Consider the following 25,173-nt stretch of genomic DNA (forward strand, 5'->3'; position numbering starts at 1 on the left):
AACTTAGATATTTTCCACTTTACATACTTTAATAATTTTGAACCCAAATGAAATGGTATGTATTTTCCACCTAAGTGAGTTTGACCCATTATTCTAGGCTACCACACTATTAATAATAATAATAATTTACTGAGTATCTATTATGTATCAAGTACTAGTAGGTGTACTGTTAGGGGTTTAAATTTTTAATTGTTTACAATAGTGATTACTAAATTATACTATAATATAAAATAATAATAAATAGTTATTAAGATAATAATACAAATTTTATTTTCAAATGTTAAGTTTGTCTTTCAGTCAATTTTTTTTCTCCCAACTTATTTTTTCCTTATATTTGGGTGGCATTCATTCTGTGTATTTCTTTTAAGTCTTAAAGCAACAGGTGAATGGAGGTCCTGTGTCCACCATTACAAGTGTTCCTCAAGATCAGTTTCCCAACTTCTGTCCATTTGTCTCCAAGGGCCCTAAAATATGGCTATCCAAGGCCTGAGAGCTATTTTCAACATATCAATAAGTGGGTTTTTGGAAAATTTAACATTTATGTTGAATTATTAATCACCTCTCTTGGGAATGACAGTTTGAACAACTTTGAACCTAACTCAATTGAGCTCACATAGATTTATTTTATTAGTTAGTGCATTGCAAGAAACTTTGTGAAATGCTTTACTGAAATTAAGAATTGCTGATGAACCAGCCCATTCTAAAGGAGATCAGTCCTGGGTGTTCATTGGAAGGACTGATGTTGAAGCTGAAACTCCAATACTTTGGCCACCTGATGCAAAGAGCTGACTCATTTGAAAAGACCCTGATGCTGGGAAAGATTGAGGGCAGGAGGAGAAGGGGCGACAGAGGATGAGATGGTTGGATGGCATCACTGACTCAATGGACGTGGGTTTGGGTAAACTCTGGGAGTTGGTGATGGACAGGGAAGCCTGGCGTGCTGCGGTTCATGGGGTCGCAAAGAGTCAGACATGACTGAGTGACTGAACTGAACTGAACTGAACTGAACTGATGTCTTTCTGACAATCACCTCAGGAAGATATATCACTAATCTCATTTTATATAATAGTGTGTTAGTTTTGTAGATGTGTCATAACAAATTACCAAAAAATGTGGTCACTTAACACAATAGAAATTTAGTTTCTCACAGTTCTGGAGGCCAGATGTCCCAAATCAAGGTGTTGTCAGGAGTGTTTCCTTTTTGAGAATGGAGAGGGAGATTTTCATGCTCCTCTCCTGGCACAATTTCAGTGTCTGCCTCTGTCCTCAGAAAGTATTCTTCCCTCTGTGTCTGTCTCTTCTGTGTCTCCTCTCCTCTTTGTTTCAGGGCACTAGGCATATAGACTAAGGGCTCACCCTCCTCCAGTATGTGCTGTGCTGTCTCTTCAGTCATGTCCAACTCTTTGTGATGCTATGGACTGTACGCTGCCAGTTTTCACCGTCCATGGGATTCTCCAGGCAAGAATGCTGGAGTGGGTTGCCATTCCCTCTTCCAGGGGACCTTCCTGACCCAGAGATTGAACCTGCGTCTTGTATGTCTCTGCACTGGCAGATGGGTTCTTTACCACTAGCACCACCTGGGAAGCCTCCAGTATGACCTCATCTTAATTTGCAACTTAATTACATCTGAAGAGAATGTGTTTCCAAATAAGGTCATATTTACAGGTACCGGGGGTTAGGACATAACAGATTCTCGAGGGGAACACAGTTCATCCCACAACAAATAGGGAGAAAGAGAAACCATTAAAGTAACTGGGGTACACATATATAACATGAGCCCAAGACTTCTGTCTTCATACAATTTCTTTTGACTTCATGCAATACTATTTCCTAATGATTTCCACTTTATTTTTCATGGCTTCCTAGACTATCTGTTTAATAAATCTGCTTTGAATTTCATGGAGGTTAAAAATCAAGCTCACTAGTTCTTGGTATCCAAATATATGATTTCCCATTTTCCATAAGTTATTCTTATCACTAACTTTGGTTCCTCATATAATTTCCTTGTTCTAAGCTTACACAGTTATTCTGGGCCTGGACAGGAATTTAATTTTTTTAGATTGGTTTGCTGATCCCTTATTACCTTTCCTCCTATACTAGGCTTCAATTTCCTTTTAATGGTGGCTCTGTATGTTTGAGATTAAAGCATTGTTCAGAATTGAGTCATTCTGTTCTTCTGTGTGTATATCCGTTGTTTCTGTTTGTATATCCATTGGGCTGTTATTTTTCACAGAAGTTGTTGATGTCTTCCTAGATCCACCTCCCCTTTAAAATTTTTCTGTCTTCCAGGAAAAGATTGGTAGTTCAAAGGGGAATATAAAGTGTCTTTCAATTCCTATTATGGTCCAGATGGGGGTTCTAACTACATAAAAAATGACATAAGAAATCTCGCTCTTGAGGAACTTGCATCCTAGTATGGGGGGCACAATAGAGTAAATAGGGAACTATAATAATGCCCAGTAACTGCTACAAAAGTTGTTGAGCAAAGATGTCCTTGTACAAAAGAAGAGGACCATACTGAGGTTTGAAAAAATAATGCCATTTTATAATTAGTTACACTCTCTGCAATATTATTCCCTTATTTTTTCAAATTATTATCTAGTTTTTAAAAGCATATGCTTTTAAACAGTATAGTGTGCTATGTTGAGGACTGGAGCTATCACACTGAGCATCTAATTTTTATTTTTGCCTTACAGTAATATAGACATAGTAAGCAAATAAAAACAGTATCTTTAGAATTGAACATTAACTTCTCTCTCTCTCTTCTTTTTTTTTTTTTTTGCAGATTCGTATCAACGATATAGTTCTCTAGAGAAAAATCAGAAAAGCAAAGGTTGGTATGATATCTTATAAATGCTTAAGCCAGAGTTTATATAAAAGGGGTTATTTAAAGATATGTTAGAGCGTTAATTCTGAGTTCCCTGGGGTGCATTTGTTTAATCCAGTCACTTCTCATTATTACAGTGTCTTATGTGATGAGAGATTTTATAGAGACTAGAGAGAAAAGATGTTTTTTCCCCAGAAATACATTGAACAGAAATAATAGTTTTTTCCCAGAAATGATATGAATAGCTATTAGCTACACATTCAGTTCCTCTAGCAGCTTCCTTGTTTTACTTTCATGGCTTTTTAAGAGGTGACTTCTTAGGACAGTGTTGCTCTTCAGTCTGTGATCGCTCAAGTCAGAAACGGACAGGGAAAAACGTAGCATCTATTGTGGTCTGTTTTTCTATGTGACAATTGTTCCTATTTTGTTTGTTTCTCCTTTAATGAGGATACAACTTTCATCCAGGGAGATGTATGGGTCACTTGTTAGTGCGCTTAAATGCACTTAAGGCACTCCAGCAGCTGAAAATTGTGACTTGTAGTTGAATTATTTTCGCACAGCGAATGGTTTTCCTTTTGACATATTTTAATATACTTGCACACTGAGAGCAAGAGTGGGTGAACAGAAAACAGACTGTTTTATTAACCCAGCAGTCACCTTTGAGGTTTGTACATGTCCACTTTTTTCCTTGCCTTTGTACATAATCCCAAGAGACTGGTACCTGGCTTTGCTCAGAATAACAAAGTCAGGCGCAAATCTCCAAACACAATTGTTAGCTGAATGCCAACTGTTTCTTCTCATCTTCTTTTTTTTTTTAACTTGAGCATCAAGAATTGCATCATTATGGGTGAACCATAACCATTAAAGAATGTGTTTGTTTTGCTATTTCAGATGCTTCCCCTATCATTTACTAGATTAAGGACATGTAATCTCAGGTGATAAAAGAAAATATTTTTTTGCATGTTTTTGGCAGAGCTTCATTTTCTTTCTTTTTGGTCGCAAATCATTAATAGTGAAAAGAAGAGAAAAATATGCTACAAACTTGGACCAGACTCCAATTTCAAGTGTAAGAGCAGTTAGGAGAAAAGGAGAGGAGACTTCAGTTCAGCCAGGAAGCCAGGGTGGCACATACACTTCCTCATGCCATTTTCATACAAACCAATGTTTCAGAGACTTTTCCCAATAAGACCAGAAATTTCTTCAAGTCAGTTACCATCCTTTTTCAAGCTATCTATCTTAATACATATATAGCCATAATTTCTAAGTAAATGTAGTAGGTAATCACCTACTTTTTCATTCATACATTTAAATTGTACTCAAATATTGGTGGGAAAATAAGTATAAAATTCCAGAGCCTCCCCTCAATTCCCAGTAATGGTTCATTTAACAGCATGTAAATATCAGGGCAATAAAGCATTCAAAGTACATAATTTTCTATTTCCTATCATCATCATTATAATCAATATTATCATTAAGATAATGCTCAGTTCAGTTCAGTTGCTCAGTCGTGTCCGACTCTTTGAGACCCCATGGACTACAGGAGCCAGGCCTCCCTGTCTATCACCAACTCTCGGAGTTTACTCAAACTCATGTCTATTGAATCGGTGATACCATCCAACCATCTCAATCTCTGTTGTCTTATTCCCTTTTCCTCCCACCTTCAATTTTCCCCAGCATCAGGGGTCTTTTCGAATGAGTCAATTCTTCACATCAGGTGGCCAAAGGATTGGAGTTTCAGCTTCAGCATCAGTCCTTCCAACGAATATTCAGGACTGATCTCCTTTAGGATGGACTGGTTGGATCTCCTTGCAGTCCAAGGCAGTCTCAAGTCTTCTCCAACACCACAGTTCAAAAGCATCAATTCTTTGGCGTTCAGCTTTCTTTATAGTCCAACTCTCACATCCATACATGACTACTGGAAAACCATAGCTTTGACTAGATGGACCTTTGTTGGCAAAGTGATGTCTCTGCTTTTTAATATGCTGTCTAGGTTTGTCATAGCTTTTCTTCCAAGGAACAAGTGTCTTTTAATTTAATGCTGCAGTCACCATCTGCAGTGATTTTGGAGTCCCCAGAAATAGAGCCTGTCACTGTTTCCAGTGTTTCCCCATCTATTTGCCATGAAGTGATGGGACCAGATGCCATGATATTAGTTTTCTGAATGTTGAGTTTTAAGCCAACTCTTCCACTCTCCTCTTTCACTTTCATCAAGAGACTCTTTAGTTCTTTGCTTTCTGCCATAAGGGTGGTGTCATCTGCATACTGAGGTTATTGATATCTCTCCCGGCAATCTTGATTCCAGCTTGTGCTTCCTCCAGCCCAGTGTTTCTCATGATGTACTCTGCATAGAAGTTAAATAAGCAGGGTGACAAGATACAGCCTTGACATACTCCTTTCCCAATTTGGAACCAGTCTGTTGTTCCATGTCCATCTAACTGTTGCTTCTTGACCTGCATACAGATTTCTCAGGAGGCAGGTCAGGTGATCTGGTATTCATATCTCTTTAAGAATTTTCCATAGTTTGTTGTGATTCACATAGTCAAAGGCTTTGGCCTAGTCAATAAAGCAGAAATAGATGTTTTTCTGGATAAGGCTACTACTTGATATTTTGGAGCATTTTATACTATACAAAGAAGTTGTGATATCATCTTATTTGACTATGTAAACCAATTGGTGAGTTGTGCCATGTGAATAGGAAGTTTATTAAGAGTGATAAGCTTTCTCAAGTCATTTTAAGACTTTAAAACACAAGTAAGTGCTAAAGTGTAAAGAAAGGATGCCATCTTTGAGTTGAAATTCTGGGTCTCTATTGCTGACTATGATATTGGGTCTTTTAAAGCATTGCTTTCTTGAGTTGTTCAGTGTGAAATAATAATTATGTGAAAAAGTGGTTATGAATTTTGAAAATTACTTTTTGTAGAGGGTCTGTCTGAGTGTGCAAACCTAGCAAATGCATTTTAGATGGAATTTTTGCACTGAAGTAGGAGGCTAGAGTACCTAACAGACCCTCTACAAAAAGTAATTTTTACTTTTAAAAAGGAAAACACTGAATCAATGACAGAGGCAAGATAGAAAACCATTTCTTCTGACTCCCAGTAAACTTCTAGAGTTCAGTTTAATATTTGAGTGGCTACTTTTGACCAAGTTCTTGAGCTTTAGTTATAGTGTACAAATATGAAAAAGAGAGACCTTGTTGCTATGTAGATCTTGTAAATGTAGAGGGGAAATAAATAAATACAATGAAAAACTAAAGTACCATAGGTGTGGTGTCTTATAATTGTACATAGGTTTGGTGACATCATGAAAGGCTTTATTATTGTGGAGGCATTTGAGTTGGGCCTAAAAGGTTTGCTCCATTCTCAGGAATAACTATATCACTCACATTTGCTTGTTTTTATCTTAAATCTATTAAAAGTAAGACTATTTCTTTAACTTCTAGGGAAAGTTTGAACATAAATGCTTATTTGTTGCAAAGTAAGCTTTTAAAAATCATTGCTTCTTAACATAATGGAGATGTTTTGTTTATAATTATTGCTGGCTATATTATGCCTCTCTTCATAGTTCTTGTAACTTTCTTTCTAAAATATGTGTAATTGGCATCTTTTAATATAAAAATTACACAAGATTCTGAGTTCTATGATTTTTTTTTTGAGTCTTATAATCTTTATCTTTTCAGATAGTCTTCATCATTATCCTCAAATCCTCACTTTCATAAACCTAAAATTTTAGCACTTTTTTTTTCATTTATTTTTATTAGTTGGAGGCTAATATTGTAGTGGTTTTTGCCATACATTGACATGAATCAGCCATGGATTTACATGTGTTCCCCATCCTGATCCCCCCTCCCACCTCCGTCCCCATCCCTTCCCTCTGGGTCTTCCCAGTGCACCAGCCCTGAGCACTTGTCTCATGCACCCAACCTGCGCTGGTGATCTGTTTTACCCTTGATAGTATACTTGTTTCAGTGCTGTTCTCTTAGATCATGGCACCCTCGCCTTCTCCTACAGAGTCCAAAAGTCTGTTCTGTACATCTGTGTCTCTTTTTCTGTCTTGCATATAGGGTTATCATTACCATCTTTTTAACTTACAATCTTTTTAAATTTTAAAATTAAAAAAAAATGCATATACCATATATATGCATTAGTGAACTGTATTGGTATTTATCTTTCTGGCTTACTTCACTCTGTATAAGGGGCTCCAGTTTCATCCATCTCATTAGAATTGATTCAAATGAATTATTTTTAATGGATGAGTAATATTCCATGGTGTATATGTACCACAGCTTCCTTATCCATTCATCTGCTGATGGGCATCTAGGTTGCTTCCATGTCCTGGCTATTATAAACAGTGCTGCGATGAGCATTGGGGTGCACGTGTCTCTTTCAGATCTGGTTTCCTCTGTGTGTACGCCCAGGAGTGGGATTGCTGGGTCATATGGCAGTTCTATTTCCAGTTTTTTAAGGAATCTCCACACTGTTCTCCATAGTGGCTGTACTAGTTTGCATTCCCACCAACAGTGTAAGAGGGTTCCCTTTTCTCCACACCCTCTCCAGCATTTATTGCTTGTAGACTCTTGGATAGCAGCCATTTTGACTGGCGTGAAATGGTACCTCATGTGGTTTTGATTTGCATTTCTCTGATAATGAGTGATGTGTTCTCTGATAATGAGTGATGAGCATCTTTTCATGTGTTTGTTAACCAACTGTATGTCTTTGGAGAAATGTCTGTTTAGATCTTTGGCCCATTTTTTGATTGGGTCATTTATTTTTCTGGAATTGAGCTTCAGGAGTTGCTTGTATATTTTTGAGATTAATTCTTTGTTTCTTCATTTGCTATTATTTTCTCCCATTCTGAAGGCTTTCTTTTCACCTTGTTTATAGTTTCCTTTGTTGTGCAAAAGCTTTTAAGTTTCATTAGGTCCCATTTGTTTAGTTTTGCTTTTATTTCCAATATTCTGGGAGGTGGGTCATAGAGGATCTTGCTGTGATTTATGTCAGAAAGTGTTTTGCCTATGTTTCCTCTAGGAGTTTTATAGTTTCTGGCCTTACATTTAGATCTTTAATCCATTTTGAGTTTATTTTTGTGTATGGTGTTAGAAAGTGTTCTAGTTTCATTTTTTTTTACAAGTCGTTGACCAGTTTTCCTAGCACAATTTGTTAAAGAGGTTGTCTTTTTTCCATTGTATATCCTTGCCTCCTTTGTCGAAGATAAGGTATCCATAGGTATGTGGATTTATCTTTGGGCTTTCTATTTTGTTCCATTGATTTATATTTCTGTCTTTGTGCCAGTACCATACTGTCTTGATGACTGTGGCTTTGTAGTAGAGCCTGAAGTCAGGCAGGTTGATTCCTCCAGTTCCATTCTTCTTTCTTAAAGTTGTTTTGGCTATTCAATTTTTTTTGTATTTCCATACAAATTGTGAAATTATTTGTTCTAGTTCTGTGAAAAATACTGTTGGTAGCTTGTTAGGGATTGCATTGAATCTAGAGATTGCTTTGGATAGTATATTCATTTTGACAATATTGATTCTTCCAATCCATGAACACGGTATGTTTCTCCATCTGTTTGTGTCATCTTTGGTTTCTTTCATCAGTGTTTTATAGTTTTCTATGTATAGGTCTTTTGTTTCTTTAGGTAGATATACTCCTAAGTATTCTATTCTTTTTGTTGCAATGGTGAATGGTATTGTTTCCTTAATTTCTCTTTCTGTTTTCTCATTGTTAGTGTATAGGAATGCAAGGGATTTCTGTGTGTTAATTTTATATCCTGCAACTTTACTATATTTGTTGATTAGCTCTCATAATTTTCTGGTAGAGTCTTTAGGGTTTTCTATGTAGAGGATCATGTCATCTGCAAACAGTGAGAGTTTTACTCCTTCTTTTCCTATCTGGATTCCTTTTATTTCTTTTTCTGCTTTGATTGCTGTGGCCAACACTTCCAAAACTATGTTGAATAGTAGTGGTGAGAGTGGGTACCCTTGTCTTGTTCCTGATTTCAGGGGAAATGCTTTCAATTTTTCACCATTGAGGGTGATGCTTGCTGTGGGTTTGTCATATATAGCTTTTATTATGTTGAGGTATGTTCCTTCTATTCCTGCTTTCTGGAGAGTTTTAATCATAAATGGATGTTGAATTTTGTCAAAGGCTTTTTCTGCATCTATTAAGATAATCATATGGTTTTTATCTTTCAATTTGTTAATGTGGTGTATTACATTGATTGATTTGCAGATATTAAAGAATCCTTGCATTCCTGGGATAAAGCCCACTTGGTCATGATGTATGATCTTTTTAATATGTTGTTGGATTCTGTTTGCTAGAGTTTTGTTAAGGATTTTTGTATCTATGTTCATCAGTGATATTGGCCTATAGTTTTCTTTTTTTGTGGCATCTTTGTCTGGCTTTGGAATTAGGGTGATGGTGGCCTCATAGAATGAGTTTGGAAGTTTACCTTCTCCTGCAATTTTCTTGAAGAGTTTGAGTAAAATAGGTGTTAGCTCTTTTCTAAATTTTTGGTAGAATTCAGCTGTGAAGCCATCCGGTCCTGGGCTTTTGTTTGCTGGAAGATTTCTGATTACAGTTTCGATTTCCATGCTTGTGATGGGTCTGTTAAGATCTTCTGTTTCTTTCTGGTTCAGTTTTGGAAAGTTATACTTTTCTAAGAGTTTGTCCATTTCTTCCAAGTTGTCCATTTTATTGGCATAGAGCTGCTGGTAGTAGTCTCTTATGATCCTTTGTATTTCAGTGTTGTCTGTTGTGATTTCTCCATTTTCATTTCTAATTTTGTTAATTTGGTTCTTCTCCCTTTGTTTCTTAATGAGTCTTGCTAACGGTTTGTCAATTTTGTTTATTTTTTCAAAAAACCAGCTTTTAGCTTTGTTGATTTTTGCTATGGTCTCTTTAGTTTCTTTTGCATTTATTTCTGCCCTAATTTTAAAAATTTCTTTCCTTCTACCAACCCTGCCTGGGGTTCTTAATTTCTTCCTTCTCTAGTTGCTTTAGGGGTAGAATTAGGTTATTTATTTGACTGTTTTCTTGTTTCTTGAGGTAAGCCTTTATTGCTATGAACCTTCCCCTTAGCACTGCTTTTACAGTGTCCCATAGGTTTTGGGTTGTTATGTTTTCATTTGCATTCGTTTCTATGCATATTTTGATTTCTTCTATGATTTGTTGGTTATTCAGAAGCGTGTTATTTAGCCTCCATATGTTTGAATTTTTAATAGTTTTTTTCCTGTAATTGAGATCTAATCTTACTGCATTGTGATCAGAAAAGATGACTGGAATGATTTCAATGTTTTTGAATTTACCAAGGCTAGATTTATGGCCCAGGATGTGATCTACTCTGGAGATGGTTCCATGTACACTTGAGAAAAAGGTGAAATTGATTGTTTTGGGCTGAACTGTCCTATAGATATCAATTAGGTTTAACTGGTCCATTGTGTCATTTAAAGTTTGTGTTTCCTTGTTAACTTTCTGTTTAATTGATCTATCCATAGTTGTGAGTGGGGTATTAAAGTCTCCCACTATTATTGTGTTATTGTTAATTTCCCCTTTCATAGTTGTAGGCAGTTGCCTTACATATTGCAATGCTCCTATGTTGGGTGCATATATATTTATAATTGTTATATCTTCTTCTTGGATTGAACCTTTGATCATTATGTAGTGTCCTTCTTTGTCTCTTTTCATGCCCTTTATTTCAAAGTCTATTTTATCTGATATGAGTATTGTGACTCCTGCTTTCTTTTGGTCTCCATTTGCGTGAAATATTTTTTTCCAGCCCTTCACTTTCAGTCTGTATGTGTCCCTTGTTTTCAGGTGGGTCTCTTGTAGACAGCGTATATAGGGGTCTTGCTTTTGTATCCATTCAACCAATCTTTGTCTTTTGGTTGGGGCATTCAACCCATTTACATTTAAGGTAATTATCGATAAGTATGGTCCCATTGCCATTTGCTTTGTTGTTTTGGGTTTGTGTTCATACAACCTTTCTGTGTTTCCTGTCTAGAGAAGATCCTTTAGCATTTATTGAAGAGCTGGTTTGGTGGTGCTGAATTCTCTCAGCTTTTGCTTGTCTGTAAAGCTTTTGAATTCTCCTTCATATCTGAATGAGATCCTTGCTGGGTACAGTAATCTGGGTTGTAGCTTATTCTCTTTCATTACTTTAAGTATACCTGCCATTCCCTTCTGGCCTGAAGAGTTTCTATTGAAAGGTCAGCTGTTATCCTTATGGAAATCCCCTTGTGTGTTATATGTTGTGTCTCCCTTGCTGCTTTTGATATTTGTTCTTTGTGTTTGATCTTTGTTAATTTGATTAATATGTGTCTTGGGGTGTTTCACCTTGGGTTTATCCTGTTTGGGACTCTCTGGGTTTCTTGGACTTGTGTGACTATTTCCTTCCCCATTTTAGGGAAGTTTTCAGCTATTATCTCCTTGAGTATTTTCTCATGGTATTTCTTTTTGTCTCCTTCTTCTGGGACTCCTATGATTCAAATGTTGGGGCGTTTCACATTTGTCCCAGAGGTCCCTGAGGTTGTCCTCATTTCTTTTGATTCTTTTTTCTTTTTTCCTCTCTGCTTCATTTATTTCCACCATTTTATCTTCTGCCTCACTTATCCTATCTTCTGCCTCCGTTATTGTACTGTTGATTCCCTCCAGAATGTTTTTGATCTCGTTTGTTGCATTATTCATTTTAAATTGACGCTTTTTTATTTCTTCTAGGTCCTTGTTAAACATTTCTTGCATCTTCTCAATCCTTGTCTCCAGGCTATTTATCTGTAACTCCATTTTCTTTTCAAGATTTTGGATCATTTTTATTATCATTATTATAAATTCTTTTTCAGGTAGATTCCCTATCTCCTCCTCTTTTGCTTGGCTTAGTGGGCATTTTTCATGTTCCTTTACCTGTTGGGTATTTCTCTGCCTTTTCATCTTATTTAGATTGCTGTGTTTGAGGTGGCCTTTCTGTATTCTGGTAGTCTTGTGGTTCCTTTTTATCGTGGAGGTTTCTCCCAGTGGGTGGGGTTGGACGATTGGCTTGTCAAGGTTTCCTGGTTAGGGAAGCTTGCTTCGGTGTTCTGGTGGGTGGAGCTGGATTTCTTCTCTCTGGAGTGCAATGGAGTGTCCAGTAGTGAGTTTTGAGATAGGTCTATGGTTTTGGTGTGACTTTGGGCAGCCTGTATGTTGATCCTCAGGGCTATGTTCCTGTGTTGCTGGAGAATTTGCGTGGTATGTCTTGCTCTGGAACTTATTACTCTTGGGTGGTGGTTGGTTTCCATGTAGCTATGGAGGCTTTTGGATGATCTCTTATTAATTAATGTTCCCTGTAGTCAGGAGTTCTCTGGTGTTGTCAGGTTTTGGGCTTAAGCCTCTTGCCTCTGGATTTCAGTCTTATTCTTCCAGTAGCCTCAAGACTTCTCCATCCATACAGCACTGATAATAAAACTTATAGGTTAATGGTGAAATGATTCTCCACAGTGAGGGACACCCAGAGAGGTTTACAAAGTTACATGAAGAAGAGGAGAAGGGAGGAAGGAGATAGAGGTGAGCAGGAGGAGAAAAAGGGGATTCAAGAGGAGAGAGACAGATCTACGCATTACTCTGTTCCCTAAGTGTTCTCCGAAGCCCAGAACACCCACAGAGATTCACAGAATTGGATTGAGAAGAGAGGGGGGAGAGAGGAAATAGAGGTGATCTGGGGGAGAAAAAAGGCGGGTCAAAAGGGGGAGAGGGTAACCAAACCAGTAATCACACTCCTGAGTAAAAATGGGTACTGAAGGTTGGATTCTTAAATGTCCAAAACTGATATCAAATACTGAAAAACAAAGATTAAAAATCTAGAGTAGAGGTTAGACTTTTAAAAATACAATATTAAAAAAACCAAAAACAAAAAATTTAAGAAATATATATGAAGTTCACTTTAAAAATAGGGTCCTGTTTTGTGTGTGTGCAAGGTTATAGTGGGTTATAAAAATGAAAATTAAGGAGTAATAGAGGACCTTAAAAAAAAGAAAAAGAAAAAATTTTTTAATTAAAAAAAATAATAATAGTAAAAATAAATCTAGGAACTTCTCTAGAGCTGTTGTGGGCAGTGTGGGTTCAGTTCTGTTTCAGATAGCTCCTTGTTCCAGCTTATACTTCTCAATATCTATATGCCCCTTCCAGTGTAATCAGTGTTAACTACAGGGATTTTAATCTGTTGCACCTGTCACTTCTAAAGTGGTTCCCTTTGTTTACTTGGCTTCTGTTTGCAGGTCTCTTCAGTGTCTAATTTCCGCCCTGACACAAGTGGGTGGAGGTGGTCTCCTGTTTAGGTTCGCTTGTTCAGTCGTGCTGCGGGGAGGGAGGAGCTCTGCAGACAAATGTCACTGGCATGTGTGGGGAGCACACGCAGTGTTCCGGCCACACTGGGTTTGCCCACGCTCACAGCGTGTGTGCTTTCCCCTGCACACTGCTCAGGTTCAGGTTCTTGGGTACTCCACAAAGGCGCAGGCTCTGTTGGGCCTGCGTTTTGTGCCTTCCCCTCAGCTCAGGGAACCAGGAGCTTGAGGAGCGCACTCTCCCCACGTGCAGCGCGACTTCTCCCCTCCCCGTCTCAGCCTCGGTTTCCACGCGCGCTGGTCTGATGCGCCTTGTGTCTCTTCTGGGGAGCTGATCTCTGGCTGCGACCCTCCTGACGGATGTCAGCCATCCAGAATCTCAGGAAGTCTTTGGTTAGAAACTGGAAGGCTGTTTGCAGTTTGGTAGGGGATGCCCTCTCTGGGGCCGAGTTTGCCCCTTTCTCCTCCCCCCTGCCTCCTGCCTCCGGCGGGGGATGGGGATGGGCCTGTCCGCAGCGCTTGCTCTTCTCTGGTAGGTACAGTCCTTTGTTCTGGGAATGGGCCTGCAGTGCCTTAGGTTAGGGCTTTTCGCAGGTTAATTCTCTCTCTCTCTCTCTCTCTCTCTCGCTATCCCACAGTTTAAGTTGCTATCTCAGGTTAGCTCCCTCCAATTGCTCTCAGGGCATTCAGGCCTGGTTCTTACCCTAAGCAATGCTGCCTGCTCCTCTCCGTTCAGCCCCCACTTGCTGGTGGCGGATGTGAGTGTCTGGGGTACTTTTCTGCTGGGAGTTGCTTTTAGGTATGTGATCTGTGAGTTTTATATATTTTTTCCTCCAGGTTAGGTTGCCCTCCGAGATTCAAAAACTTCCCCCAGACCCGCCGGTGAGAGGGTTTTCTGGTGTTTGGAAACTTCCTCTATTAAGACTCCCTTCCCGGGATGGATCTCCTCCCCTAACTCTTTTTTTTTTTAATTTTTAAATTTATTTTTTTCATTTATTTTTATTAGTTGGAGGCTAATTACTTTACAATATTGAAGTGGTTTTTGCCATACATTGACATGAATCAGCCATGGATCTACATGTGTTCCCCATCCTGAAACCCCCTCCCACCTCCCTCCCCATCCCATCCCTCTGGGTCATCCCAGTGCACCAGCCCCGAGCACTTGTCTCATGCATCCAACCTGGACTGGCGATCTGTTTCACACTTGATAATATATATGTTTCAATGCTATTCTGTCAGATTATCCCACCCTCGCCTTCTCCCATAGAGTCCAAAAGTCTGTTCTATACATCTGTGTCTCTTTTTCTGTCTTGCATATAGGGTTATCGTTACCATCTTTCTAAATTCCATATATATGCATTAGTATACTGTATTGGTGTTTTTCTTTCTGGCTTACTTCACTCTGTATAATGGGCTCCATTGTCTCTCTTTCTGTCTTTTATATTTTGTCCTACCTCCTTTCAAAGACAATGGGCTGCTTTTCTGGGTGCCTGATGTCCTCTGCTAGCAATCAGAAGTTGTTTTGTGGAGTTTGCTCAACGTTCAAGTGATCTTTCAATGAATTTGTGGGGGAGAAAGTGGTCTCCCCATCCTATTCCTCCACCATCTTAGCTCCTCCCAATTTTAGCACTTTTTAAGAAGCACCCTGCTAATACGTTCCAACATTATTCTTAATTTTTTAATAATCCAGTAGAGTAGCTATGAGCCCTATTTTTCAGGTAATAGACTGAGGCTCAGAGATTTTAAGAAATTAGCTCAAAATTGTATATTTAGAAAAAAATGTTATTGTTCTATGACCACTACATTGTTGGCAGTTATTATTTGTCCATCTGGTTGAGGTTTACCACTTTATCACTAGCTTTATTAGTGAGGACTAAGGTGATGTCCAGTAGGAACAACCCAGTTGGATGTAGATTAAGTCACAAAGAGAACATGTTGACCCCTATTAGTACGAAGGATAGCTGATATCAGAGGTTACTGGAACTGAATACTATTGACAAAAAAAGTGAAAGTATTTGTTGCTCAGTCATGTCCGACCCTTTGTGACCCCATGGACTGTAGCTCTCCAGGCTCCTCTGTCCCTGGAATTCTTTTAAGAAACTTCAAATACCATTAAGGAGCGTTCATTTCTCATCTGTATTTTTTTCTGCATATTGCCAACTCCTCCTTGCAGCACACTGTGTGGGTTTCATTCTGTTTAGGCCCACATCCTCACAACTTGTCAATAGGAATATAGAGGCTTATATTAATTACTCAGCTTCAGTGTGGAAAATTTCAGATAAAAATTTGCTGGGATCTCACTTCCAGCACTTGACCTGGTCATTAAGGTGATGGTGATGATATGATCAGTTTTCATTAATCAGGTATTCACTTTTGTGGCTGTAGGGAGAGATGGAAGGAACAATATGTTATTAGAATAAGGAAGGGGCACTTTACAAACATGGCTCCAGAAATACCATGAGTCAGGCCGTCATTCCAGCTTGTAGCTATTAACACAGGCCATTATGATACCTGTTCTTGTTACCAAAGTTAACTTTCTGCCTGTAAACACATTAACTGATTATATTTGTTAAATCACATCCTCAGGGTAGGCGGCTTTGTCTAATTTTGTCCATTAAGCTGAGGTCTGTCAAATTTGTTTTGAATATATGAGGCTGGTTTGAGTCAGATATATTTTATATTTCTTAAACATTTATTATTTATCTAAGGTAGAAAATTCTGTTTCTGACTGGAAATAGAACCAACTTCTAAAATGAAAGGAACTAAAGATAAAAATGCAATGGATAGTTTTTAGATTTTGTGTAAATAATATATGGATAGGCACACCTTACACAATGAGCCCATTTTGTCAACTCCGGCTTTCATTAGCATGTGCTAGTGTCTCAGACTTATCAGTGCTTCGTGATGTGATAAAAATTTAATTTCTGGGTTTAAATAGCTGAGGATCAGATCTTTGTCTGACTTTATGAAGGCCTTCCCACTTTGAAGCTCTGTTTGAGGTCATCAGTCAGAGCACACTTTTGACTTTTTAAATGTTGAAGCACACCACTGTAAAAGAGGCTAAACTTCAGTGACTCATACTGTGCTAAATGCATTTTAAATACTGTGAGGCTTCTTAACATATTTAATATAAGTTTCAAGAAATATTTATAATTTATTTTAAAGAATGAAATTTGGCTCTTTTAAAGTATGTGAAACAGAGTCCTCTTTAAAGTAGAACAATTATTTCTTTCTAAGCACTGTCATGAGCCAATCCTATGCTAAGTATGAATGTAGAGAGTCTAAGTGAAAAGCTCTGTCCTCTTTGTTGTTGTTTTTCAGTTGCTAAGTCATGTCCAACTCTTTGCAACCCCATGGACTGCAGCATGCCAGGCTTCCCTATCCTACACTGTCTACCGGAGTTTGCTCAAATTTATGTCCAATGAGTCAGTGATGCTATCAAACTGTCTCATCCTCTGCTGCCCTCTTCACCTTTGGCCTTCAATCTTTCTCAGAATCTATCCTCTTAGATTGTCTAATTTCACTTTGTTGATAAATTGTAGAGAGGATAAAAATTATGAAAAAACCACACTCTTTTGTTTTCTATAATGATTTAACGTTTTCCTTGAATTTCTTACTTCCAATATTGTATTTTACTGGGTGGTTGTGAATGTTAATAGATGGAGAAGAGGAGACGGCAAATTTTACTGGGAAAAAATTTAACTCTCTAACCTGGGTAACTTCCTCCCTGATGCTCTTTGCTTAGTATGGCTACTAGGCTTCCTGTTAGCTCCTACTACCAAGTTGGAGCTAATGAGATTCATGATCTGCCTCCAGCAGAGGCAGCATCAATGGTCAATGCCAGTGGACCTTGAACATCAGTCATAGAGCCTAGGGATCTGCTGGAATATTTGTCAAGTCATTATTTCTGATCGGCTGTGGTGACTTAACACTATCAAAAATGGAAAATGGAGCAAAATCCCTCTTGTTTATGTTTCTTCTCTCTAACTCTTAACTGCATGCACAAAAATGAGTTTGTCCCAGAATAGGGAACTAGGACCCTCATATCTGTCATCTTGTCTCCTTTTGTCCTCTTACTATATATATCTTTTCTTTTGGTGAAAACATATTACTTCTAGCTTGATCTGCCAAGAACTTTCTATGTCTTCATTTTTCTAGTGTTGGCATTTGTCTTTACTTTTCTCTGGAGTCATAAGGCAGGAGGGCTGCAGGGAAAGAAGCTGGGATACAAAAAGTGAAAAATCCACAAGAGGTGTGTATCAAGGATATTAATTGTGTTGACTGTGCTGTGCTGTATTCAGTCGTGTCCAACTCTGAGACCCCATAGACTCTAGCCTGCCAGGCTCTTCTGGTCCATGAGATTTCCCAGGCAAGAATATTGGAGTGGGTTGCCATGCCCTCCTCTGGGGGTCTTCCTGACCCAGGGGTCAAACACACATCTCTTGTACCTCCCGAATTGACAGGCAGATTCATTACAACTAGCGCCACTTGGGAAGCTCTATATTAACTCTGATGCAGAGGTAAAACTTAAAGAAAAAAAGAAAAGAGTAAAAAACCCAAAAATCCACTCACAGAATCAGTTGCTAAATCTTTCATGCTTAGATCACTTTCTTCAGTTTTACTTTGGATGTTCTAAATTTGTTAAATAACCTATAGGATTTAGTCATTTCCTCCAGACATAGATTCCATTTACATTTATGCTGAAGAAATTATTGAAGTTATCTATTTCAAAAGCTTCTTAAAACCCTTCTCTTTTTTCCTAGTAAAATTCAGACTTAAAAAAGAAATATCAAGCGGCCTGTGTATTATACCTAACATACTCTAAAGGCCCCTCCGCCTCTAGTGTTGATGAGAGGGATAGAAATTACAGAAGCTGAAGAGCTGCAAACATAAAGGGAGAACTATACACTGTTTAGTTGGACAGTGAGTTTGAGCAAGCTCTGGGAGTTGGTGATAGACATAAAAGCCTGGTGCACTGCAGTCCGTGGGGTCTCAAAGAGTCAGATACAACTGACCAACTAAACTGAAATGATGCACTGTTTATAAAAATATGTTTTTGACCAGAGTGGGGAGGTGTTTTCCACAAAGTTCCATTTTGTTTAGATGTGAGGAATGAATGGTTGGATCTGAGCAATAGGAGCTACTACTATCTGATTATGAGTAATGGATGAACTGAAATGGTAGCTCTGGCTTAACTAAGCTCATTCAAGTTATGATCAATTTCAGAAGTCTCAAGAAGACACCCAATCCCCATGGTATTTTCTGAATAACACTTAGTATACACCTGAGACTAGTAGCATCTAATACCCTGTGAAATATCTTCATAGCTCAAAAGCTTCCTAATGGAGTAGAATGGCTCACTGGAGCCAAAGGGCACAAGAATGGGAGATACCTGTTCTCTTGGAGACTCAGGTATAAGATAGTCTGGCACTGTGATTCTTATTAATCCTCCTTTTCAGGGCCTCTATTGGTTTTAGGTAATGAAGCAGAGAGAATTTGGGGTAATATATTGTGGCATCTATAGAAGTTATAATATTAATGTTTTTATTCACTTTGATTGGCCTATAAGTTTAGCCTAATTTCCTTTTACTTATCTTGAAACATAGAAAATAGGTCACCTTTAACTTTACAGTCTTCCTCCATAAAGGTGAATACTGTTGTCCACTTTCAACTTTTCCTTGTATGTCTTCTTTTGAGGCTTTTAATAAATTATTATGATTTCAAATTATTTTTATTTCACATTCCAATGAATCTTCAAATTTCTCATAGCTGCTTGAGATTGCATCATGGGGGATTAACCAAAAAATTTTGTTAGAGTTTTAAAATAATATGTGTTCAACCTATAAATTTGTTTTGCTAATTCTAATGGCAACACAGCTATCATCATTAAAAATTACTTCTTAAATATGTAAGTCCAGATATACAGAGGCTAATTATTTCAGTAGCTTCCAATAGATAAATCATAGTGTCTAGATGTGGTAACTAATCCTGTGAGTGAAATATCAAACATGAATAATTGAGAAAAGCGGGAATAGTGTGCATTTCCATTCCAAATTACACTTTTAATATTAATATATAACTATATTAAGGAAAGGTATTATCTTGGTGTTTTGTTAATTGTTTTAGCTCACTAGGTTAAACAGTTCCCAATTTCTCCTTAGCTTCCTTTTAACTTTCTAGAGTTTAGATTCAAGGCACTTTTTTTCTACAACTTTATTGAGACATGTCCAGTTGATTGCATGCTGTGTAAGCAGCAGTATGGGCAGACAAACTTTTTACTTTCTGGTGGTTTTATTAGAGAGAAACCTATCTGTTTTCTGCATCTTGTTTGGCGTCTGAATTGCAGCAGCTCTCTCTGTCCATAAAGAACCTATTCCTGTTCCTGCCCCATTTCCCTGGGGACCCGGCCCTTCTCTCCAAACAAAGCTTTCCTTTGTTTGCTGCATCTTCTCACCTCTCCTTTAAAGTGTTCCACTATCTTTTGGGCACTTGTTATCACCATGTGCTGTTTTGTTTTCTATACAAATCCTCAGAGTATCTATCATGTTGGAGATTTTCGCTCTTATTTATGTACTGTTTAACTGGCTCAATCCCTGAAAATGTATGTTACATGAGTGAATGGACCTTATTTCTGTTATAGATGCAGTTCTGGGCATTAGAACAGATTAGGTGCTTACAAAATATTTGTTTTATAAATTGTTTCCCTTGAAAATGTTTTTGAGATTCATTACTTCTGTCTTTTCACATCATCCTGAGGCAAATGTAACTGCTACCATGGTTTCAATAAAGTAAATGCTGCTTACCTAAAAATATTTGTCTCCAATTTACAGCCCTTCTCTGAGCTACCCATCCAAATATCCAACTGCTTTTATCTAGATACCTCTTCAAACTTAATCCAACTGAATTAGTAGCTTCTCCCAATGCATTCACAAAAAACCAAAACAAAGACCCTGATCCATCTTCAGAATTTTGTATTTCATAACTGGAATACTTTTCCATGCCCTTGCTCGAGCCTTAAACAGAGATCATCCTTCCATTCTCCTCTCTCCCTCTCATCTCTTTTATTGCAACTTACTGCTTGAATCTTCCTTATACTGTTGAGCCTCCCTCATAAATAGTTTTCAAACTGCTCCACTCCTCTATTGCTGCAGCCACAATCCTAGTAAGGTCGTCATCATTTCTCATCTATGTTACTACAGTGCTGCACATTGGTGTCCTTGCTTCCTGTCACGTTACTCCCCAATCTTTCCCCACCATATATTCTCAGGGATTTATCATGGTGTAAGTGTGACTGTGGTACCCTTCTCCCAAGCACACACCCAACGAAAGCTTTTTGGTGACTTCTCATTCCTTTTAAGATGAAATCTAAGCTCTTTAAGTGGCCTGGAGGTGACAGCGTACCTTTATTCCTCTTACCTTTCTGGCTTTGAGTCCTCAGAAGAGTGTATGGTTGATCCTTAGGCAATTTCCCCTACATTCCCCTACATTATTGCCAACTGGACTGTAGCTAAAATAAAATTTTAAGATTAGAGTCTCAAATAAGGACTTTGTATCCTGTTTTTCCATATAGACAATTGTGGATGGATTATTAAACTTTGAAAACAGATGAACATGGTAGGATTAATATCTTATGATAGAAATTATATTTCTAAAGGTTAAATTACATACAAAGGGATACCAGCAAGCAAACAGAATTTTCTTTAAGAATCACCTTTGGATCTGCTCTAACACGTGAACAAATGTTTTGCTGACTCAGAGTTTTCAGACAATATTGAATGGCCAAATTGCTTTTGTCCCAAAATTTTCTAAGTACTTAATACTTGTGTCTAATTATACTCATAGAAATACATCTGTAACATCCTGAAGAATTTTGTAGTTCTGAGATTTCACTTGACTCCTGTTAATAATTTATACTATATTTATTATGGTTCCCCACTCCAGCCCCAAGCTCAAATTAGGGTCTCCTACATATCAGGCAGATTCTTTATCTCTGAGCCATCAGGGAAGTCCCTTTTTTCTGGAGCCAATGTTATTTTAAAAGTAAAAATTCCTTTTCTGGTTCTTGTGAACAAAAATATTTCTCCTCTTTCTCCAACCAATTACTTAGATAGTCAATTAGGTCTGCTATTGAGGCAAATAGTTTAAATAATTTTAAAACTTTAATCCTAGAAATGTGAAAGCTACATATATGTTAAATTTATTTAAAATGGTTACTTTCTGATTCTACCTTCATCTTCTTTTCTTCCACTACAGTTGGAGCATACTGTAATTGCCTTCTTTCTTCACTGTTATTAACTTTTCCCCTTTTATCAGAAAAAGGATCTTGATTTCTTTGATTCTCTTATTGATATTTTAAAAGAACTTTTTCCCCTCTCTTGCTGTCTCTCTTAGGCAAGTCCCATCTCAATTGTACTTTGTCATTCATTGTTAGTCTTTGTGTCCCTCCTCTTATCCCAGCTTAGGTTTTTCCTCTTTTTTGGGGAGGAGGGCTGAAAGGAGGGGGCACTGGTGTTGGCACATCAGTTTCAGGCCTACAGAAAAAATTGCATTCATTTCAAATGGAAATTGCAGTTTATATCAAAAAGGCAAAGTTTCTTGATTTCAATAAATTGAAGTCTTATGTAACATTTTCATCTGAAGAAATTTTAGAATAGAACTTTTAAATAACTAATAGCTGGAAAATTCGGATCTGGGGCTTTAGTTGCTGCAGATAAGGAAAGACATCTGCTTCAGTACCCCCATCTGGCTTTTACACATGCATTTCAGATTCAGTATGCTCTTGTTCTTTCTTTTATATATGACCATCTGCTTGTATGGTGTGTTCCCACCCTAACATATTTTCAGACCCTTGCCATAGGGCAGAAGTGCCAAGCAATTATTTGTTGAGATAGATAGCCCACATAATACTGTAAGTGACATCTGTTCTGCAGGAAATCCCTCCCTTGTGGCAGCAATGTCATATCGGCAGCTCATAGGAACATCGGAATTGACATACACAGGAACAATTGAATGCTTCATCTTGTCCTGAATTCTCACTCAGAAAGCATCCAATACCAGATGCTTTAGAGGGTCATGTAACCCCCTGACTCTTTCTCTTGTTCTCTCTACACCTATGATAATTGGCAATACTATACTATGGGGAAAATTTCTTCCTGACCCCAGCTGGTAACCAAATTATGCCCTAAAGCATGAAGATTGGCATATTTTAATGTTTATTGTAGCAAAGATGGTGAAAAGGAGATTTTTTTCATATTAATGTTCTTACTAGATTGACCTAAAGCTTGAATAATAAATTCCACAAATTACTCTTAATAACATTATTTGGCACAGTTACAACGACAGATGAACATTTTAATCTTTTTAGTGTTGACATCCATGTTTGGCAGTTAGTTCTTGTTCTTTAAACTATTTCAAAAGATGATAAGAAAGACAGTTGAAGACCACAGTGCTTTGAGACTTGAATGTTGGTATTAAGGTATAATTGGTAAAACTTATATTAATTGGTTCTGAGTAAACTCTGCCAATTTATTGATCTTTAGCCATTTGATATACAGAAAGCAGGCAGAATTTGAAGCCAAAATCAGTACTGGCAAATTAAAAATATGTTATGTAAGGTGGGTCCTGAATAAATTCACACTTAACTCAATTTCCCAAATCATCTCCATTGATATTGTTACTGTCTTTGGTGATCCTCATAATACTATGAACAACTTCAAATTTAAAAAGGTTAGACTGTATAACTATGAAGTGCTTTCAAAATTAAAGTCAAAAGTACTCAATTACATAATCAAATCAACTCATTTACTGAAGTTTAAATAAGATTAAATTATTTAGTAATAATAAGCTATATCAATTTTGTGTGTTGCAATACTTACTGTTGTGAAAATTAGTGGCCAAAACCAACTATTTTACCTCTTTATGATTCTCTGGGTCAGCAATATGGACAGTTCATTTTAGTGATTCCTTTGCTGCTAATTTTTCATAGTATCTGGTGACTATTCTGGGGATTGATGTCTAAGACAGCCTCACTCAAAAGTCTGGTTGTTGGTATTGTCTGTCTTTAGTAGTATAACTTGGCTTCTTCGTACCTAGCAGGGTTCTTAAAGTAGGAAGAGAAGGGGCCAGCCTTAATGTGAAAGTTATTTTATACTTCTGTTCTGCCTGATGTCTCATTGGCCAACCCAACATGGCTAAGCCCAGGATCTCTCCTTCCTTCCTTCTTTCCTTCCTTCATTCTCCTCTCCCTTTCTTTCTCTATTGTTTTTGTCTGACTTCAATATCAGGATAATACTGACTTTGTAACAAGAATTTGAAAATATTACTTTCTCATCTGTTATCCAGAAGAGATTATGTAGCTGGTTGTCGGACTGTGATAAATGCTCAGTCATGTCTGACTCTTAGCAACCCCATGGACTATATAGCCCACCAGTTTCCTCTGTCCATGGGATTTCCCAGTCAAGGATACTGGAGTGGGTTGCCATTTCCTACTCCAGGGGATCCTCCCGACATGGAGATTGGACCTGCCTCTTCTGCATCTTTTGCATTGGCAGGCAGAATCTTTACTACTGTGCCACAATTCTTACTTATTGTTTGGGGATTTCTCCATTGAAGCCATCTGGGTTTAGAGATTATTTGTTGTAAGTTTTCAATTCACAAATTCAATTTTATAACAGATATGGAGTGTTGAAATCACTAGTTAAATTGATTTGTCTTCTCTTCTTTTCAGTTCTGTTAGTTTTTGTTTCATGTATTTTGATTCTCATGTAGGATTACTATGTCTTATTGGTATACAACCCTTGCATTTTCTAGGACATCTGGGAAGATGCTGTAAAGCATTTGTAAAAGGGAAAATCCTTGGTTTATTTATGATCCTAGTGAGAAAGCTTTGAGTTTCTCACCATTAAGTATGATATTAGCTGCAGATTTTGTGTAGTGTTTTTTTTTTTTAATCAAGTTAAGGAAATTTCTCTTTATTCTTAGTTTGCTAAAACTTTCATCATGAATGGGTGTTGTATTTTGTCAAATGCCTTTTTGCACCCATTGATTTGATTATCTGATTTTTCTTCTTCAGCTTTAAAATGATGGGCTACATTAATTGATTTTCAAATGTTGAACCAGCTTTGTGTACATGGGTTAAATTGCAGTTGGTCACAAAGTATAATTATTTGTATGCATTGTTGGATTTAATTTGCTAATATTTTGTTCAAAAATTTTTCATTTATGTTCATAAGAGATATTCGTCTATAGTTTTCTTTTCTTGAACATTCTTTCTCTGGGTAATGCCATCCTTATACAATGAGTTAGGAAATAGTCCCTCTGCTTCTGTCTTCTGGATGAAATTGTAGAGAATTGGTATAACTTCTTCCTTAAATATTTGGTAAAATTTACCAATGAGCACATCTAGGCCTCATGCTTTCTCTTTTGGAAGGTTATTAATTATCAATTCAATTCATTTAATAGATATGGGTCTATTCAGATTGTCTATTTCTTCTTATGTGAGTTTTTGCAAATTATGTCTTTCAAGAAATCAGTCCATTTAACCTAGGTTATCAAATTTGCTTATAGAGTTTTTTTATAGTATTTATTGTCTTTTTATGTCTATCAGCTCTCTAGTAATGTCTCTTTTTCATTTTTGATATTGGTAATTGTGTCTTTCTCTTTTTCTTTGTCTCACAGAAGCTTATTGCTTTTATTCATATCTTCAAAGAATCAGCTGTTGTTTTTATTGATTTTTTTCCTGTGTTGATTTCCTATTCTTAATTTCACTGATTTCAGCTCTAACTTATTACTTATTTTCTTTGGGTTCAGTTCAGTTCAGTTCAGTCGCTCAGTCGTGTCCGACTCTTTGTGACTCCATGAACCACAGCATGCCAGGCCTCCCTGTCCACCACCAACTCCCAGAGTCCACTCAAACCCATGTCCATTGAGTCGGTGATGCCATCCAACCATCTCATCCTCTGTCGTCCCCTTCTCCTCCTGCCCTCAATCTTTCCCACCATCAGGGTCTTTTCAAATGAGTCAGCTCTTTGCATCAGGT

General features: G+C 37.5%; 1 protein-coding gene across 2 annotated transcripts in view; it reads left to right on the top strand.

Moving 5' to 3' along the window:
- The window catches only part of TFEC (transcription factor EC), a 223,564-nt gene that overhangs the window by 42,696 nt on the left and 155,695 nt on the right, over window positions 1-25,173 (top strand). For both annotated transcript variants that reach the window (XM_061165319.1, XM_061165315.1), the window contains exon 2: window positions 2,786-2,833. The gene's annotated coding sequence lies outside the window, so the exon portion shown is untranslated. The remainder of the gene's footprint in view (window positions 1-2,785; window positions 2,834-25,173) is intronic.

The sequence above is a fragment of the Dama dama genome, chromosome 18, assembly GCF_033118175.1.
Source record: "Dama dama isolate Ldn47 chromosome 18, ASM3311817v1, whole genome shotgun sequence".
In the NCBI taxonomy this organism is placed as follows: domain Eukaryota; kingdom Metazoa; phylum Chordata; class Mammalia; order Artiodactyla; family Cervidae; genus Dama; species Dama dama.